The 8,372-nt window shown below is 33.5% G+C and overlaps 1 non-coding gene across 1 annotated transcript; it reads right to left on the bottom strand.

The window, feature by feature from the left end:
• Positions 1 to 4,699: 4,699 nt before the first annotated feature.
• Positions 4,700 to 4,770, bottom strand: Smp_tRNA_00776_Pseudo_TTG.1.1. The gene has a single exon. It is a non-coding gene (tRNA).
• Between the last annotated feature and the right edge of the window lie 3,602 nt (positions 4,771 to 8,372).

Below are 8,372 nucleotides of genomic sequence, written 5' to 3'. Positions count from 1 at the left end.
TACTTACAGTCTTAAAACATGAGAATCAGTAGATTAATTAATCTGCTAGACGATGATTTAATACCAATACATACAATTAACCTAGTAACAACTGTTTAGACGATTCATGGTAAGTGTAGAAATAACTAACTTACACTGATATTTAGATATACATATTCAAGTTATCTATTTGAATAGCTGTTGGGAGATATTAACTCACTAAAGACATCAGTGAAATGGTTGCTCAATTTCGTGGATTGGTTGAAGTTAGACATTAACACCGTTGAATGCCGGACAGCTCAATAGTCTATCGGTTAAGTGCTCGCGCGCGAGACTGGTAGGTCCTGGGTTCGAATCTCGTGAGGCGAGATCATGGATGTGCACTGCTGAGGAGTCCCATAATAGAACGAGTTGGCCGTCCGGTGTTTCCAGGTTATCCATGGTGGTCTGGCTTCGATTGACTCATGATTTCAACCATATATAATGAAGAAGAAGTAGTAGGAAGAAAATAATAATCAAATCAAATAACTGACTACTTCAAATATTATTATTTAATTAAGTAGTATTAAAATAAACAGGAATAAAACAATGGAATTCAAAGTGAAATACCATAATGAACATCCATTGAATACTTGTTAATCTTTATGTTCTACCTTGACATTCATTTAGACATTTTAAAGAAAAAAGAAGCAAATTCAAACAATATTGTTAACTGTTTAGTGTATATATATATGGAAATTGATGTCAGAATTGTCTGACCAAATGTCAAATACCATGAATATCTTACATAATATACCAAGCGTTTAATATTATGTGAGCTATCATATTATCTCATGTATATAATGTTAATATGGTTAACATGTCAAGTTAAATACACATTTGGATTCATTTCTAGGGAGAAGAGAAAAAATACGAAATGCCAAGAAACATTTCTGATAGATGTTTGAACGGGAAACTTTATTCATCATATTAACAATATTTACTATATGTACATAGAGGAAGTACTTACACACAATCAAAACTTAATATTCACTTAAGTTAATGTTAATTACGTAAAAAGATGACAGAAATAATACATTTGACATTTAGAATTTGCCAGTTGGAGAGAAGTTAAACCAACAACTAAGTGAAAATTATCAGTTTGGGGGTTGTAGAAATAATTAAAATTCATTGATTTAAGTTGGAAAACCATTAAAAACATGGAAGCATTGAACAGCTGGTTCGTCTTATTATGGGACTCCTCGTCAGTGTACAATGACGATCTCAACATGGAATACCCAAGTATCCACCAAAAACAGTCAAGGGTGGTTATGCAATACCAAGGATTGATTAGAGTTACATCTGTACACCACTGGGTCCCAGCTCGCCGGTTCACAGATTAAACGTCTGTGTGAGACATTGAAGGTTGTGACTTCGAGTGAGGACTTGTGAATGCTCAATTGTGAAAAGTACCATACTTAAACAAAACAACTGTTCAATGCTTTCGGGTTTGTGATAGTTATTTAAGCCCACTCGGATTTCAAGAAAATTGTAGTGAATGAGAACACGAGTGGGGAAAATCAAATGTATCTGAGCACAAAACTGCAGAGTATCTCACTAAAATCTGACATCCTTACAGTATACAGTTAATTTGCAAACTATCAATCAATTGCCTCAATCTTGATCATTTCTGCTACAAATATCAGTCCACAGTCTCCGATTATTATTGTTCATGCTTTTTCATATCAATTGTTCTTCGTTCCTGTTATTTCCTTATCGATCTTCTGTTGAAATATATTCAATGCCCGACATCGCTATATATTACTTATGTGGATATAAATAGCACACACCACAAAATTACTTACTACAGCTGAAAAGAAAAAGACTACAAACACACACATTCACACTAATTCGTAACTCTTTGATTTGATGATGATGATGATGATGATGATGATGATGATGATGATGATGATGATGATGATGATGATGATGATGATGATGATGATGATGATTAAGTAGTAGAAGGAATTTAAAACAAAGTGAAACACAAATGAAACTTCGAATAATGCAATTATAAGATACATAATGAAGCGTTAAATGAAAACTTTCCAAAATTCTTATTTTTCTTTCTTTAAAACAGTTCAATAATTTTACAACTTTTCATCATTAAACTGTATATGTGTCTGTAGTATCAGAGACATGTTCATTATGATCAAAATTTATACTTTTGGCGATACCATTTAAATTGTTGGTAAAATTCCCTCATTTTACCAGAGACAGAGAAAAAAACTATCTTTATAATATTTGTTGCTCTTTAAGTACATTTTAATTGTAATTACTACTCGTATTGATGAAAAGGATAATAATCAGGAGGGGTTTTGTGGAGATTTCAGTATTTTCATAGTTGAAAGCATGAGTCAACTGAAGCAAAACACCCATGGAAAACCTGGAAGCACTGGACGGCCGTTTTGTCTTATTATGGGACTTCTCAGTGGCAGTGCGCATCCACGATCTAGCCTCGCGAGACTAGTACCCAGGACCGACCAGTATCGCGCCAGAGCACTTAACCTCTAGACCACTGATCTGGCCGGCATCCGATGGTGTGAATATCTAACTTCAACCAATCCACGAAGTTGAGCAACCGTTCACCAATTTCTTCAGTGAGTTCCTATCTCACAACAGACGTGGATAATAATTTTTACACCATTTTTTCTTTATTCTCCCATATTGTATTACTACAAAAGAGTATTAACATTGGAGAAAATCTTGTGGTTTACTTTATAGAGTAACCTCAAGGGACTTTTAAAAAGTAGTGAGTGTTGGACAACTGTTTCTTACTATTATGAAACAATTCAGTTAAGTGCATTCACGACACATCATAGGTCGAATCCAGAACTTCTGGTTTATTGACAAGCAGTTAACCTATAGACCAATGAGTCATTATGTACTAGTTATTATTCGTAATTTAAACGAACTCGTGATATTGGACAATCATAATTTATTTTATTTGATTGATAATTGTCTGATTTATGACGTTGCTAAATTACAGTTGTCCCGGATCTCTATTAGAACTCCTGGAACTAGTAAGCGAGTGATTATTATCAGTATGAGCAATATGTAGAAATTGTCAAATTTTATAGTTCATACAATGGACTGAACTTATCTAGATATTTAGAGTAAACCAGAAAGTACTATATATCTAGCCGTTTGCCTATGGTAAGATCAGTCTGCTAAATAAACTGAAAAACCCAACAATCTTCACGAATCCCTAGTATTAAGACTAGAGGAAATCTTAATTTCACTTTTTTGTCCAATAAACTTGGACATTCATAGAAAAATTATTGTTTTAGTTCAATTGAAGACAATGGTGGATAATTAGCTCAATTTTGTGGATCAGTCGAAGTTAGACATTAACACCGTTGGATGCTGGCCGGCTCACTGGTCTAGAGGTTAAGTGCTCGCGCGCGAGACTGATACGTCCTAGGTTCGAATCTCGCAAGACGGGATGGTGGATGCGCACTGCCACTGAGGAGTCCCACAATAGAACGAGTTGACCGTCCAGTGCTTCCAGGTTTTCCATGGTGGTCTAGCTTCAAATGACTCATAATCTCAACTATTGAAATTACTATAATATCCCCAAAACCCCTTCTGAAAACATTTAGTTGTAACCAGATTTTGACATTAGTTGAAGAAATGTTGAAAGTCATTTTCAAAAAATCAAAGAGAATTGAACATTATTTGTGTCTTAGTATACATCTGTTCAAAGTTTTCACTCACAACCTAATACATATTTAAATAGATGAATTTCATATCTAATTAAAAATCTGAACTATTCATTTTTGGCTTCTTAGATTTGAATTATGACGTAACAATTTTCTTCTCTTTTCTTTTGTTTCTTTCTCCTGTTACCTCTCTTTAGAAGAGAATAGGCTGATCATCAGTATTCTCCATCTAACTCTGCCTTGGATAATCTTTTCCAGTTGCTATTTCTCTTTTTCATATATACTTCCAATTCTCTACGTTGTGTATTTTTTGGCCTTCTACTTTTTCGTTATCCTTCAGAATTTCAAGTTAGCGCTTACCTAATAATACAGTCTGATGATTTCATCAATCTATGTCTTATTCACATTGCTTCTCAGCTCTCTGAGCTAGGATCATGTATAAGAACAATTGTCTAGTACTCTCTCACTAACTATAGTCTTCTAATTGATATTATAGTATGATAAAAAATAGTATATCCATGCTGAATATATCTCTACAGTATTAATTATCAATTGTTTATGTATATTATCATTACTGCTTATTCATTCCTCAATTCTACATAGGAAATAATAATAATAATAAACTGTTCTAAACTGTTGACTTGGGAAGTAATTATTTGTTTGAGGAATTAAAAAAGGGGTTGCTCTGTTTTTATCATCTGATATAATAAGTGACCATATATATATTCTATCAATCTATTTATTATTAATATCATGACTTCTCATTGTTCATTTAGCCTTAGGGTTATTATAGTATCATTTCATTTGTAATTATTAACCAACAAAATAATAATAACAATACCCAATTGTTTGAAAGACAAACACTATAAACAAAACATATTTCTTTTTAGTTTATTTGCTGAAAGAATAATAATAATAATCTAAGCAAAGATGGATAGTGGCTAACAGTGGAATCCAGGACGCGCTTTTCGTCCTATTTCGGACTCGTCAGCTGGATGTACCTGCATCTCAGAGTTGATGTTCACTCTGGGATTCGAACCCAGCACCTTTCGCTTCAAACGCCATCGCGTTATCCACTTAGCTACTGTTAATTTTGTTAATTGTAGTCGTATATTTTGGAAAAATCCTATTAAAAACGCAATAATATTCATTACAATAATGTAGTAGTAGTAGTAGTAGTAGTAGTAGTAGTAGAGAATGAGAACGCTGGTGGGGACAATCGAATGTATTCAAGCATAAATCACTAAAATCTGTCAACCATACAGCAAACAGTCAATCTGCAAAGTAACAACCGATTGTCTCAATCTTCACTGTTCCTTCTGTAAATATCAGTTCATCTTCTCTGATTTCATTGTTCATGCATTTTCATAGCAATTGCGTTCCGTTTCGGTTCTTTCCTTATCAATCTTCTACTGAAATATATTCTATGCCTGACCATCACCATATACTACTTGTGTGGATATAATTAACCCACATCACAGTAGTAATAGTAATAATAATAATATTGTGGTGAAAATTTTAGATTAATGATTAGAGAATTCAACTATTAACTAGCAAGTCTTACTTTAGTGTTCTGTTTCACTTATGTGAGTATAGAAAGATGGTTAGTATCACTTATTTTTACATGTAAACTATAGCTAATTAACCGAATACATGAATGTGTATTTGATCAATGAACTACATTATTGTAATGATAAATATCATTTATTTAAATTATAGATAGTCATTTAGCCGGACAGCACACAGGCGACTTTTAACGGGGATCCATTCTAGTAGTGTTTGTTCTGCCCTTGTACTAAGTGTTATGACTACACCCGCAAATTGTAGATAAGAATAAATGATTCAATTGACAAACGCATAGAGATGAGCATTAGAAAGCTGAAAATCAAATTATTCTTTATAATACTTCATCTAAATAGACAGTTGTATAGACCTAAAGGATTATCTGTCGATTTAACTCCTTTTGGTTTTCAACTTAATGTATTCAAAATGTTGTAAAAACTAGAGGAATAAGAATAAAAAGATTTGAAAAGTGATAGAAATCAGAATGATCAAGTTTAAAGCAAAGATACTTCAATTATGATAAAAGAATTATCATAGCTATAAATGTGATGTGTGCTACTTATATCGACTTAAGTAGTATATATCGTGATTCAGGAATGGAATATCTGGTAGCAGAAGATTGAGAAGATCGAATAGGGAAGAACAGAAACAGAAAGCAATTGATATGGAAATGAAAGAACAGTGAAATCTGAAACGATTCATTGACATTGATTGATATTTTGCAAATTAAGTACTTACTGTTTGCTTCTCACATTCATATTTTAGAACTGAAACTGTGAGATTCGCCTTGATATTGTCAGTAAGTCAGAAGCATTTAAAGCAGATATGAATTATATTTACAGCGAAAGGTACTGAATCGAAGTCTTTAAGCAAACATCAACTTTGGGCTTCAAATAAATTCAACAGACAAGTCCCTAGTAAAATAAAGCGCGTGTTTTGAATTCCACTGCTAACTACCATCATTCTCTGATTTAAATGTATCTTTTGTTTTCTTGCTATTGGAAAGAATAACGATTAGTATTGCTTTCCAATCTAAGTACACTATATTCTACTATAGAAATTTTAGAAAACAATCACACCAGTTACTGAGAAGATCAATCATATAGAGAAAATAATGCAACTTTATATATATACTTAGAACCAACCTAAAAATGACGATAAGATAGATGGTTCCATGATAATCATATTAAGAGTGAAAATTTGAATCGCAACCCAGAACTAGAAATCTTGTTTGTTGCACTAAATGGAGCTTTGCATTACTATTGTTGTATAATCTATCTACTTGATCTGACTAAAGATATGATAGTTCTGAATATCTTTTTAAAGCCAAAATCCTCTTACAATCCTCATCTACATTTCGTTAGACTGTTGAATAAGTAAACAATAGTTCATGTTAGGAAATTATATTTGAATATGAGGATACTAAAATGTTAGGAGATAAGTGGTCGTCATTGATTCATTCTCTGAAAGCCCAATGAAAACTCGAAGAACTCTAGTGGTCCTTCACTATACTGTCACTTACATACTTTGTATCCGATCCAAGATTCATTGCTCTAGTGAATGTGGCACTGTAGTTTAGTTGATTTGAAGCTAATAATAGTTACTGTGAATAGCATGCATTATTACACTAGTGTCCGACTAAGTCATTGGGTAATGTTTAGAAGTCAAAAGTAAAACATCCATAATTACTTATATACCAAGAGGATCGATGCCTAAACAAATCAATACGAATTAACCAACTGCTGAATATCTCTCTTGCAGAGAAATTTCGTCACTCGATTCGTCTTTCTTTTTTTAATAAATGTGGAAATGGGAATTCTCACTATAATTCTTTCTTTACGAATCCTATTGTGTACACCGATGACGGTTCGAAGTAAAAAAATTTATTCATAACGAAACAACTATACTCTTATCCCATACATATAGTGGACGAAGTTCACCAAAGTGTTTTATTATTAATCAAATACGGAGCACCAGAATAGTTGTTGTTTAGTCAACAGCTCCTGGAAAAAAATTATTAAAACTGAGGAAACACTAAACATATAGAAATTTTTATTTACTTAAACACATAAATATTGGTATGAAGGGGCACCAGATATATATGTGCCACACAAATCTCATTTGATTTGTGTGAGGGCTGTGATACTAGCCAGGGGCCCAGACCGAAGTAGGTGGTTTTCTTAAGGGGCCACACTCGGAGCCTTCGACATAAAGGTCTGATCCATAAGGCAGTGGAGCATCGTGAGGAGATGCAGTCCCATGGTAGACGGTGACCAACGATTGATTCATACACCATTTGTTTCTTCAGGATACTGGACACCATGTGCACCATTGGTTTGGAATCAGGGTTTTCCAACTCCCCTAGATGGACTCACCGTGTCCACCAACCCGGTTAAAGCGCCAGACATTCGCTTTTCATCCTTTCAATTTCGTAAACAACAGTAATGCCACAAGGAGGCAGTGAGTAGGACTTTCCTGGTAGAGGCAATATACGCGTGGCCATGTGAGAGCATTTGGAGAGGGAGAGCGGACTCTCCTCACTCTCGGTCGTATCAGGGCATTTGGGGGCAAAATGACAGTCCATTAACTGCTTAGTCTAACAAATACTTAAATTAAACTTCTCGTATTACGTTAGTACTAATTTTATGATGATTCAAAAGGAAAGACAAAGCAGACATGTAACCCAGAAATGTTTAAAACAATTTTTTAGATTACTGAAAATAGCTGACAATTTTTAGCCTACTGAAATAATAGTAAGTACTTTAGGTTGTTTAATTTAATAAATTAAACGATTAGACTTAAAATTTGGTCATCACCACATGCTAACCGCTATGTCAAAGCAGCAATAGATATCTAGAAAAGTTGATTGATAAATGCCAACATATTCAAAACGAAATATTTAAAACAACACCATAGTTCACAGACAACAAAATTTTATTCACCTCGAATTTACTATTGATGAACCTCTTATTATTGCGTCGCAAAATCTGTAATAGCATCGAAACTAACAGAATTCATGCGCAAATACAATTCGAAAATCTAGAAAATCAAACTTATAATCTCTACAAGAAGTTCCGTATCTCAAATCCACAATAATTAATTGTATTCACGGACACATTAACGCATAAT

The sequence above is a fragment of the Schistosoma mansoni genome, chromosome 3 (genome assembly GCF_000237925.1).
Source record: "Schistosoma mansoni strain Puerto Rico chromosome 3, complete genome".
NCBI lineage: Eukaryota > Metazoa > Platyhelminthes > Trematoda > Strigeidida > Schistosomatidae > Schistosoma > Schistosoma mansoni.
Note: the sequence above shows the minus strand (reverse complement) of the source record. Positions and strands in the feature narration are given on the sequence as shown.